Raw genomic sequence first — 13,142 nt, 5'->3', positions numbered from 1 at the left:
ACTTGGCTCCTCCTGGCATTTTAACTCCTGGACAGTGGAACTTACTTCTCGAACTTAACTCATTCCGGAAGGCTGTTTGAAAACGGAATCATTTACTCCCATTAGAAATCATGTAAACTGAGTTCATCCATCCCAGACCCCCAAATGATTCCCTGCTTAACCTTTCTTATATATAGTACATGCCTATTCTACTGTTTAATCTATAATAAATACGTTAAAAGGAAGAGAAATGAAAATTTAACAAAAAGGAAAGGAAATGTACAGTAAAAATGAAACTTTAAAAATAATTATAAACAGCAACTAAAGCAAAATAATCTACACTAATAAAAGAGAAACATGATAATTAGCGTACGACCGCTACCCCTCCCATTGGCTAATCAGCATATCCTTATGCAAATTAACTGCCAACTAAGATGGCTGTTAACAGGCCAACAAAGATGGCGGTTAATTGGCATACACCCAATGATGGGAGGCGAAAGGGGAAGGACTGAAGAATGGTGATCGGCAACCCAGGCGGCAGGCAAGAGCTAGGGGGTGGGAAAAGGCCGCCTTCCCCCACCCCCCAGCCGGTGATCACCATTGGAAAGCCAGGCAGTAAACTCGACCCCAGGGGCTGGGATTGTCAGCTGGCCTGCACAGAGTGATTGCCATGGCGATCAGAGGACAGGAGAGTCCGGTTCCAGGCCAGGCGGCAACCCCGACCCCACTGGGGCCAGGGTTGCCGGCTGGCCCACGGGGAGCGATCGCCATGGCGATCGGAGGGCGGGAGGGCCTGCGCCCGGCAATCGAAAGGTGGGAGAGCTGGGGCGCAGGCCCGGCGGCAACCCAGGACACTCCAGAAGCCACCTGCTCGCCGCTGGCCACAGGCCGGCGTCCGTGTACAGCCACAGAAGCTGCCTGCCCGCCATCTGTGACCCGATCCGGTCCCGGGTTTCAGGCCCTGGCCCGTGTGCGGCTGCAGAAGCCTCCTGCCCACAGTGTATGCAGCCGCAGAAACCTCCGGCTGGCACCGGTGTGCAGTCTGCAGTCGCAGAAGCCGCCTGCCTGCCGCATCCCACTATGATCCACTGAGTTATGAGGCCAGAGAGCAAGGAGAACTTCTGCCCCTGAGTCAAAGTGGGGAGCGGAGGACACGGCCTCCCCTCCTAAACTCGCCAAAGGACAGGACCTAACCTAAGCCACATCCTCTGAGACAGCCAGGCAGGCACCACTGACCCTCTCTGCAGGCCGGGCCCCCCTCCCCCTTCCCCTGTCCCTGTACAGCTCCCATAGCTCCCCACTGGCTGAGTCAGGCACAACAGGTTTGCAGCCACAGGGGTGATTTAGCAGCTAATGAAAAATGTGAGAACGAACAAATGAAGCAGCTACTGCAGTGGGGAAAAGACATTCATCAAATTCGTTGTCTCTGAGAAACTGAGGCAGCCAGCACAGGCCCCTGCACAGGATGAGGCTTCTGCTTCTAAAGAAACGTTCTGGGGTTAGAGGTGAGGGGGTGCTGCCTTTCCCATCTCAGAGCTCTAGGAGGAGTCTGTGCTCCCCCTCCTGGTATTCTTAACACCCAGAGACCCCTCCCCAATCCAGGGCAGGAATGTTCCACGCTGACTGCCTCCAGAAAGCAGAGAACAAAGAGGCACTTCTTGACTTCAAGCCTCTAAACCAGTGGTTTTCAACCTTGGCTGCACATTAGAATCACCTGGGAATCTTTTTAAAATCCTGATTTCTGGGCCTCATCCTCTGGAAATTCTGTTTCTTTGTTATGAGGTAGAGCCACAACATTAGTAACAAAAGATGAGGTGCAGAAATCAGGATTTTAAAAAGATTTCCAGGTGATTCTAATGTGTAGCCAAGGTTGAGAACCACTGCTCTAAACAGACTTGACCACTGTGGGCAAAGACCTGCAGCTGAGAGGGGACAGTTTCTGGGTGTCGAGGTCCAGAGCATGGAAGGCTTCCTGGGGGAGCAGTGGATCTGGAAGCCTGTGTGCTGGGTCAGAGACACCCCTGCCTCCCACCCTCCCTTGCCCTGCACATAGATGTGCCTGGACTGGGGTGAGGAGGAGAAGGAGAACTAGAGGGAAGGAACACTGAGTGTTTGTTGGCGGCCATGTAAAAAGGACTGTGACCCTCCCCTCCCACTGAGTCACTCCCTAAGGCAGCAGGAGATGGAGGGTCTGAGAGCAGCCACACAGCTTTGTGGCCGTGACCCAGGCACCCAGATGATGTCCATGCAACGGGGCTGAGGAGGTGTCAGAGGACCTCACCCCAGAAAGCCCAATAGCTCTTTGTGTGAGAGAGAGAAGGTGGCAGGGAGGGATGAAGAGAGCGAATTGGATTCAAGAGGCCTCAAGGCCCAGATGACGAGAATATACCAGGGGTCGGCATGGACTTGAGCTCTGAGGTGAGGGTCAGGTGAGGGTCAAGGGCACTGGGTGGGGGCCAGTCCAGACAGAAGACTGAGGTCCACATGTTCTTGACCCTGCTCAGTTCTTTGCCACCTCTGCCTGAGATATAAACTGTCTGACATGGAAGTACAACTCCAGAGAAGGGGGTGGGGAACCTAAGTTAAATAATATTTTGTTTTTGTTTTTTCACTTGGCAGAATGGGGGCTGAAGTTGAAGTTAGGTTTGGTTACTAAACAATAAAGAAAGCAACATTTCTTGCACACCCGACAGTGTGGTCTGAGTTTGCTGCTGCCTATAAACTGAGAAAAAGTTGTAAAATGAAGTACTAATCTCTAGGGTTTAGGTCAGACCAAGGAGTAGTGCCACTCAGCCAGAAGCTGGCTCATGGCTGGCCAGTGTGGAGGTGGTGGCAGGAGCCTCTCCTACCTCCGTGGCAGCGCTAAGAATGTCTAACTAACAGTTTAGGACCGATCCCTTGGGGGCCTAAGCCTTTAGTCAGACATCCCCCGAGGGCTCCCTGGCTACCAGAAGGATGTCTGACTGCAAGCTTAAGCCTGATCCCCCAGGGAGTGGGCCTAAGTCAACAGGTGGACATCCCCCAAGGGGTCCTGGACTGCAAGTGGGCACAGGCGGGGCTGAGGGACGCACCCCCCCCCCCCATCGAGTGCACAAATTTTGTGCACCAGGCCTCTAGTAATAATAATAATAAACCACAAACTCTCTTGAGGTGTTACAGTGGGAACTGACTCCCATTCCGCATCTCACCTTGGTCTGTCCTGAGAGGCTGACCCCACATGTATGGGCACGAAAGGTCATCAGGTGAGAAGAGACTGTTCCAGAAGGAGACGGAGAAGCACGCCCTGCAGAAGGCACAGCACCTGCGCTCCCGCGTTAGATGGCGTTGAACACAACAGGCACCGGAGGGTCCTCATCGGAGCCCTCGGCACAGGGCAGGAGCCAGTCCTCGAAGGTGGAGTCGCCGCTGGAGGAATGCTGACAATGAAGGAATAATTGGCTCTCTGAGAGATAAAGGATAAATCCATATTAGATAACAGATCAGCAGACTTAGGACAGACCAGATGTCTCCTGGTTGGAATATTTACATATTTAAAGAAAAAAGGGGCCACACAGAAGAGGCATCAGTTAACCATGAAGATACAAGAAGAGGAGCCATATCCTGGGCAAATGATAACAATTATGAATTAAAAAGGGGACCCTAGTCTTTGGACTGGAAGTTATTGATGTCCCACTGGCAAGGCTGACCCTTAGCATTGGAGCCAAGGAGCCCTCAAGTCTTCTGATCTGAATGAAAGTCCAATTCTATTGTGACATTGAACAACAGGTATTCTCACCTGATGCCATCAAACATTCAGTTCATCTAACTCCCTTGTTTTTATTTCATGCTCACTAAGAAATCTGTTTCCTTTTCTGTTTTTGGTCCTTGTTGCTGTAATATTTGACAATAAATCCATAAAACAAACTTTGATTATCTTTACTGCATGGCCACATAGTTTGGTCACTTGGAGTCAACCCTGTTGACTCAAATCTTCACAGTTTATGTGAAAGTTGTATTTCTTAGTGCATATAAATAAACTAGAGGCCCAGTGCATGAAAATTCATGCACTGGGGGGGGAGGGATCCCTCAGCCCGGCTTTCCCCCTCTCACAGTCTGGGAGCCATCAGGGGATGTCCTACTGATGGCTTAGGCCCGCTCCCCATGGGGAGCGGGCCTAAGCCGCAGTCTGGCCTCCCTCTGTGGGAGGCAACTGGCTGATCAGGGGAAGGCACTGCCCCCATCACCCCCTCAATGCTGCTGCCTCTGGCCTCCCTCTGCGGGAGGCAACCGGGCAAATCAGGGGAAGGTGACACCCCCATCATGCCTCTGTTACTGCCACTGCTGGCAGCCGTGGATGCCTGAGCCTCGGCCCTTGCAGCCATCACAGCTTGCCTGAGCCTCCAGCTGACCCTGGGCAGCAGCAGCCTCCCTCTGTGGCTTGCCTGACCACCAGGCAGCCACTATGGCTTTGTCTGGAAGGACATCCAGAAGACATCCACTCTAATTAGCATATTACCCTTTTATTAGTATAGATCGATCCTTGTGGTATATAAAAAAATAAAATAACAAATAAAAAGTAAAAAAGGCTTTTCTTGAATGGATAATATAATTAACCTTGATAGTTAAGTCAGAAAGTAACATAATTCTGGAAAAAGCAATTGTGAAGATAGTTGTGAATAAGTTATCAAATATATAGCATACCAAAACAAAGATATGGTAACTAAGAAAAAGCATTCCAAAGAGAAAAAGGGAGGTACAGTATTCAAGGAAATAATAACTGGAACGTTCCAGTATTGACAAATGATATGGTTATTCAGCTTAAAATGTTACTGTGAATCCTGAGCAAAACAAATGAAAAGAAATTTATTCCTAGATACATCATAGTGAAACAAGGACACTAATAGGATCAAAGCAGCCAGAGACAAATGATACATTCTTTAAAAAGCAGTGAATCATAATTCATGAGGTTTACAACAATATGAGGTTAGAATATTTTTGAAATGTTGGGAAAAATAGCTGTCAACCTAGATTTTATACCCAAAATAAACCATTATGAAACTGTTAGGGTAAAATAAAGGCATTTTCAAATACCCAAACACAGAGGCAATTATTTAAACAGGAAATTCTCAGGAAAGGTGCTTTCAAAAAGCACATTTCAAGATCACATAGATGATTCCAGAAGGAAAGCCTGGGTGCAGTCAGTAACAAAGAAGAAAGATAACAGCAAACATGGGTTCATGTAAACATATATAATAGAACTGCAAGTGCATGTGTTTTCATTTCCTAGGATTTTTATCAGAGGGAGTTTCCAAGGAGTGTAAACCATAGATGAAAACCACTATGCTTACATTACTAAGATTGTGAAACTTTTTTTGTACATTTTAGACCAAAATCAAACTCTGGGGTATGTGGGAGATGAATAGACTAATCAGAGGAGATTAGTAGTAGAAATTTCTACTGGAGAATTTTATCGTTGCTATCTCTCCACCCCTGCCCCAACTTGCTTTCTCCTTATACCTTCCCCATAGCACAATGAATGCTATTGCTTGCCCTCTCCCTCCATAACCGCAGTAGAATTAGAACTTCAAAGATTCTCTTGAAAGCTGACATGTGCTTCGTTGAATTTGGGGACACTAAGATTTGTGCCTGAATCATGTCTAAAAACATCTAAAAGTCAGAGGCTCGCTAAAGCACTTTGTGGCAACAGAGGGGAAAGGAGAGGATTAGAGCTGGGAGCAGCCTGAAATTCCAAGGTAGGTAGATGTGCATACATCTTTCTCTTGGGCAAACACTGGGAGATTTCTAGACTTGAGTTATGATATATGCATACAAGAGGCCCAGTTCATGAAATTCATGCCCTGGGGGAGAGAGGGGGTGTCCCTCAGCCCAGCCTGCACCATCTCCAATCTGGAACCTCGGGACTGCTGGCTCCTAACCACTCATCTGCCTGCCTGCCTGTTTGCCCCTAACTACTCCCTTGCCAGCCTGATTGACTCCTACCCGCTCCCCTGCCAGCATGATTGACACCTAACTGCTCCCCAGCCGGCCCAATCACTCCAAACTGCCCTCCCCTGCAGGCCTGGTCCCCCCCAACTGCCCTCTTCTACTGGCCTTCTTTGTGACATGTGGGGGCAGCCATCTTGTGATGATGTGGGGGTGGCCGTCTTGTGGCGGCCAACTTGTAACAACATAGAGGCAGCCATCTTGTGATATGAGGGCATGAGGGTCAATTTTCATATTACCTCTTTATTATATACGATATTTTTTTTCTTAAAGTGCAATTGTTGTTGCACTGGTTATAATTTTGATTAAGCACTGCTTTAGAATCATATCCTAGGATAACAGCATTTTAAAATCCCTGGCTATTCTTTTTTTCCAGTTTTATTAACTTTTATTATTGACGTTTTAGGCAACTTTCAAATATACAATACTGTACTAAAATAGTAGCTCATAAAAGTTCTACTTCTATAATACTCAAAGTCTGTACCCTTTAACCACTTTCACCCAATTTTGCCCATCATCTAGATTTGAGTCATACTGAAAGGAACCCTACCCAAGACATTACATGGCAAGGTGCATTTGTTAGGGGCAGAAATAGAATGCATTGGGACCAGCTACAATTGTAAGAAATATTAATCATGCTCTGTTATCCATGATGGTTCTGTTCTGATTAGAGAAAGCACATTCTAAGCTCACTGAGAATTGTACGCCCTGGGACATGGGAGCTAACATCGGAATGCAGTCCATCCTCCTTCCAAGAACTGCCTATCATTACAGGAAGATTTATAACCTCATGGCACCTAGATATGGAGGCACCTGCTCTTTACAACCCTTTGCCCCTATTACCTGTAATCTGGTAAGATTAGGGCTCCTGGTTCCTCTTCCCAAAAAAGAGGTTCCACCTGGCCCCCATGCCTAAAATTTATTTCTTCTGCAGGGTCTTCATTATGCATCAGCCCTCCTAAAAGTCCTCCTGAACCCACCGTGCAGGTCTCGACATGCATCAAAGGAAACAATCAACGGAGTAAAAAGGCAACTCACAGAATGAGAGAAAATATTTAAAAATTACATATCTGATATTTAGATATATAAAGAACTCCTAAAGTTCAAAACAACCCAGCTTAAAAATAGTCAAAGGAGTTGAACATGTATTTCTCCAATGAAAATATACATATGAAAAAATGCTTGATATCATTAATTATTACAGAAATGCAAATAAATATCACCTCACACCTATTAGGACGGCCACTATCCAAAAAGTAAAAAGATAACAAATATTGGTAAGGATATGGAGTAATTAGAACTGTTGGGAAATGTAAGTAGGAATGAAAAATGGTGCAGCTGCTATGGAAAACTGCATGATAGCTCATCAAAAAATTAAAAAGTCATGACAGATACCTCTCACAGACACCAAAGAGCCCTGAGTCAGAGGGAGAGGGTTGTCCCCAACCTCCATTCTTGTCATCTCTTACAAATGAATTTAAATGAGAAAACTCCAGGTGGTTGCATTGTGATAAAACCAATTTATTAAAGCAGGCACCTTTATTAAAGAAGCAAGGCAGTCAAATCTATGCATCTGGCTTATGAAGCACAGAGAGGCTCTCGGCTAATCTGAAGAGTGAGTTGAGTTTGGGTCCAAGGTGTGATATACTCTCCTGTGTCTATAGGTTTCAAAATTCCTCTGCTGAATATCTTGGTACAGATTAATTCTCAAGTTCCCTTTTTACTTTGTTGTGGCCTTCCCTGGATTCATGAAAAGCACCTGACAAATTTTATCTTGTCAAGCCATAACCCTGCTGGCTTTCCTGCTTAGGGAGTTAAAAAAAAAAAAAAAAGCCTTTTTTTTCCCTTCCGCTTCCTGAACTGGCTGATTTCTTTGTTTACTGGATGAGAAAGACTCCCCACTCCTCTCCCCTTTTCCTGCATTCTCTGGTTAGGGAGGTTTTTAACCATCTGCTCTCCTGTCCTTGGCTGGGGAAGATAATGGCTTGTTATCTGCAGGCCGGCTGCAAAGTGCCCACACTGTTTGGTCTTGCTTTAACTTTCTTGTCTCCCTCTTCCTTCTGCCCTAGAATTTTCCTAGCTTCTTAATATCCTGCGACAGACTTACCATATGATCCAGAACTTCTACGATGGGGTAATATTCAAAATAAGTAAAGGCAGGATTTTGGAGAGATATTTGCTCACCCCTGTTCACTGCAGCATTATTCACAACAGTGAAGAGGTAGCCGCAACCCATTTGTCCATATCAACGGATGAATAGATTTGGGGTTTTTTTAATATTGTACTCAGCCGTAGGAAAAAGAAAATCATGTCACATGCCACAATATGGATTAACCAGGAAGACATTGTTTTAAGTGAAATAATCTAGTTACAGAAAGACGGATACCTTATGATTCCACTTACGTGAGGTACCTCAGGTAGTCAAACTCATAAACGCAGAAAATAGAATAGTGGTTGCCAAAGGCAGGCGAAGAAAGTTAATGAGAAGTTCTTTAATGGGTACAGAGTTTCAGTTTTGCAGGATGAAAAGCTCCAGAGATCCATTGCGCAACAATGTGAATATAACTAACATGTAGGTATTTTTAACCTTTACATACAAAAACAGTTAAGATGGTAAATTTTGTTATTTTCTTTTAATTACAATTAAACATAAAAAGGAAATAATAATGCAATAATATGCTAAACAAATAAAACCCTAAATAGGGTTTTAAATAAGTAGAGCAACAATCCATACTCCAAAATGAAAGCAATTAGCTAAAAATGGTATCTACAAATCAATTTATATTTGCTTATTATATCCTATATAATCCCAATTCTGGAAGAACTTCAGGAAGTGCCCCTGATTTTTACTGAAAGGAATTGGTTGGTAAGGGGAGCGAAAACAATGCACTGGAAAATAATGGACTCTATTATTAAAAAAAATAAAAATAATGTCATTTAAAGTGTGGTTCTGAGTTTACTAGGATAAATAGACCACAGAACAGAATAGATATTTAAGAACAAAATTTAAATATGAATAAGTACAACAGTGAGGTCTTTTTTTAAAAAACAACTAAATTTCAATCTATTTCCTATGACTGACATCAAAATAAATTTCTCTTGGGTAAAATTTCAAATGTTCCAATTTGAGGTCTTGAGACTTCTACTTCAGTAAGCAGGGCTCCTCCTTCCCTCTCTTGTTCACCCCTTTGCTTTATTAATTGGGTGCAAGTCAGTCTCATCCAGCAGATTAAGCAGTTTTTAGGGCAATGACCATGTGTAATTGATTTTCCTACAGCCCTGAGCACCTAGCACAGCGCTGTGCACACAGCACATAAACTCTCTATACGCACGTGCTGCTGATTATTGGTCCTGCCTCCATTGTCTATGAGACTCAGTGACCCCAGTTGAAGCAATGACTTCCTGCTGCTGAGTGCCCTACAACATCCTGCATGGAGGGCTTCATGTGAAGAGCAGCTTAGGGTGAAAACATCCAACACCTGAAATTCAGAGTCTGTCTGAACAGCCTTTGAAATCCATAAGCACATAAATACACATGAATTTTTAATGTAATAATGCTAATGTGCAAATTAATTAGATCTGTGACTATCTTTTAGAATAATACAAGTATTCTAGAGACTGCAACTCCAAGTACACTGGGAAGAGAGGAAACATACCTTTCTCTACCCAGCATTTAAAAGAAAAGGTCCCTAGAATGTTTTACAATCAGCCTCACATGAAAACAAAAGACACAAAAACTGCACAGACTTCATTGTGCTAAACCGGAAAGAGCTGTTTTCTTGACATCTAGTCCATTTCTGAGAAACTAAGAGCTACTTCCTGCTTCCACTTACAAAGGATGTGTGTTCAACACAAATACATTTCATTTGTCCTCAATGAACACAAGATATTCCTCACTCATGAGAAAAACAAGAGCCAGAGACTTTGAATTGATCAAAGGGCTGATCAGACTGCCCTAGGCAGTGAGTATAAAGGGAGACTCGCAGCACCAGTATTTCGCTCCACATTTGCAAACACAGAGCCATGGATGAACTTAATTTGACCTTCCTCTTAACCCACTGGCTCATCATTTGAGGAAATCCCAAATCAATCACCAGGGCCTTGTGATTCAATGAACTGCTATAAACAAATCATTAGCAGTTGGTCAGGTGTTGTACTGTGCAGCAAAAAGTTGCAGGTTCTGTCCTAGCCAGTTTGGCTCAGTGGATAGAGCATCGACCTGCAGACTGAAGGGTCCCAGGTTTGATTCCCATCAAGGATACTTGCCCGGGTTGCTGGCTCAATTCCCAGGAGAGGGTGTGCAGGAGGCAGCCAATCAATGATTCTCTCTCATCATTGATGTTTCTGTCTTTCCCTCACCCTTCTGCTCTGAAATCAATAAAAATATATATTTTTTAAAAAGTTGCAGGTTCAGCCTAGCCGATTTGGCTCAGTGGATAAAGGGTCAGACTGTAGACCAAAAGGTCCCAGGTGCAATTACAGTCAAGGGCCCATACCTTGGTTGCAGGCTCCTCCCCGGCCAAACCCTGGTCAGGGTGCATGCAGGAGGCAAACAATCACTGTGTTTCTCTCACATGGATGTTTCTCTCTGTCTTTCCCTCTCCCACTCTCTCTAAAAAAGATCAATGGGAAAATGTCCTCGGGTAAGGATTAACAAACAAAACAAAACAAAACAAAAAAAGTTGCAGGTTCAATTCTAGGTCAGGACATTTGCCCAGGATGTGCGCTTGATTCCTGGTGCGGGGTGTGTAGGAAGCTGTTTCGCTTTCACACCAATGTTTCTCTTCCTCTCCCCCTCCCTTCCTCTCTCTCGCTAAAGATCAAAAACAAACAAACAAATAAAAACATTAAATATCTTTAAACTGTATTTACTGGTGTGTGAAATGCAAATAATAAAACCTACATTATATGCATGTGCTGAAGAATAAATTGAATTTAGTTAATGATACCTATAAAGAGTTTAGAACCACAGCAGTGTTTGCTTTTACTAGGCATTTGGTGATTGTGACACTGTTATATTGTACATCAGTGAGCTGAACATAAGACGCCTTAGTAAGCAAATTAATTATTTTGGAGCCTTTATTACACTAGCAGTCTCAGAGGAGTAACTCCCAGAGTTTGAGCAAAACAGTATAGAGGAAGTTTTCCCTTTATCCTCCACCCCTGAGTCCCTTTGTCTCCCAAATATGGGTTTTCCAGACCTTTTGCAGACTTTACAAAGAGCTCTATGTATGTATTTTGCAGGCAGCTTGTAACCTTGAGCACAGCACAACTCAGTAGCCTTGAGTATAGTATATTTTCAGATAACTGGAGGGCACCTATTTAGGGGAGTAGCCAGGGATGGCGATGGAGTGGCTTGCAAGGTGAGATAGTTGAGTTTATGTTCCCTATTATTCAAGCAAGAAACCATGTTTACAGAAGTCAAGAAGAGCAGTGTTAAAATATCAAACAGCAGTTTTTACAAAATAGAGATTATGGTAGCAAGATGGAGTACCTCTGTTTCAACACCAGGTGCCCAGCACACATGGGGTTTGGACCACACACTGCACAGCAGAAGGACATGGCAAACCATTGCTGAATTTTCCAATTCTTTTTTCTCCTTTCTTCCTTTTTCATTTTACTGAGATGAATAAAATGAAATTGAATGCTTTTATGCAAGTATATAAGAAGAAATTGATCACAAATCAAAACAAGACATGCTGATAACAATCAGTGACTAGAATGCACAAGTAGGAAATAAAGCAGATCAAATGTCATTGGAAATTTTAGACTCGGGGTCAGAAACAAAGCAGGAAAACAGCTCATGAAGTTCTGTGAGACAAACAACTTGTCCATCACAAACACATGCTTCATTCAACCAGACAGACATCTACACAGATATCAGCAGATGGCTAATACAGAAGGAAATGGACTATGTAATTGGAAGCAGAAGTTGTATATATTTCCTTAAAAAATTATTCTTCCTTAATTTTTTAAGGCAATATATAGTGGATTATTGAGGCATTATGTTTGTAACTCTCAAATAGTTTAGACAGAAAAAGTAAATATGTGGTAAAATAACATTAAGGGAATTTTATATTTTTGGCCAAGTTTGTGAGGAATGAGTATTTGGTAGACATCACCAGTGAAGCCATTTGGGCCTGAGCTTTTCTTGGTGGCAGGTTCCAACCTCTTGTTACAAGTCTATTCAGATGAGCTACTTCTTCTCCTCCTCCTCCTCCTCCTCCTCCTCCTCCTCCTCCTCCTCCTCCTCCTTCTTTTTCTCCTTCTAGCTATTTCTTCATGAAACAGTTTCAGTACTTGGTGTCCTTCTAGGAATTTGTCCATTTTTAATCTAATTCTTTGGCATACAGTTATTCATAGTATTGCCCTATAATCTCTTTTATTTCTGTGACGTCAATAGTAATGTCCCCTCTTTCATTCCTGATTTTAGCAATTTGAGTCTCCTGTCTTTTCTTCATGGCCAGTTTAGCTAAAAGTTTGTCAAAATTGCTTATTTTTTCAAAAAACCAGCTTTTGCTTTCACTGCTTTTTTTGTATATTTTCCCATTACCTATTTCATTAATATCATTTATGAATGATATTTTTTCTTTTTGCTTGCTTTGGATTTAGGTTGTTCTTATTTTACAGTGTCCTAACGTAAAGGATATTAATTGAGATCTGTTGTTTTCTTAGTGGTGCTCCAGGGCATGTATGTGTGTGTGTGTGTGTGTGTATATATATATATATATATATATATATATATATATATATTTCTCAGAATATACTTTAGTCTGTTGTCTGTATCTATGATGCTGTTTCTATTTTGTTTGTTAGTTTATTTTGCTCATTAGATTCCACATACAAGTAAAATCACATGGTATTTGTCTTCCTCTGAGTGGCTTATTTCACTTAGCATAATACTCTCCAGGACCTCGGAAGTGACCAGGATTGAGAGAGTGAGTGAAAAAGGTGAAGAGATTAAGAAGAAAAAAAAACCCCAAACTCATATATACAGACAACAGTATTATGATAACTAGAGGCAAAGGGGGTGGAAAGGTATAGGGGATAAAGGAGGCTAAATGGTGATGGCAGGAGACTTGACTTTGGGTGTACAATACAATATACAGATGATGTATTGCAGAATTGTACACTTGAAACCTATGTAATTTTATTTACCAATGTCACCCCAATAAATTCAA

Source organism: Myotis yumanensis, unplaced genomic scaffold (assembly GCF_028538775.1).
Source record: "Myotis yumanensis isolate MYYU_CA2020_CCGP unplaced genomic scaffold, mMyoYum1.0.hap1 SCAF_2, whole genome shotgun sequence".
Taxonomy (NCBI): Eukaryota; Metazoa; Chordata; class Mammalia; order Chiroptera; family Vespertilionidae; genus Myotis; species Myotis yumanensis.
This window is presented reverse-complemented; position numbering follows the sequence as displayed.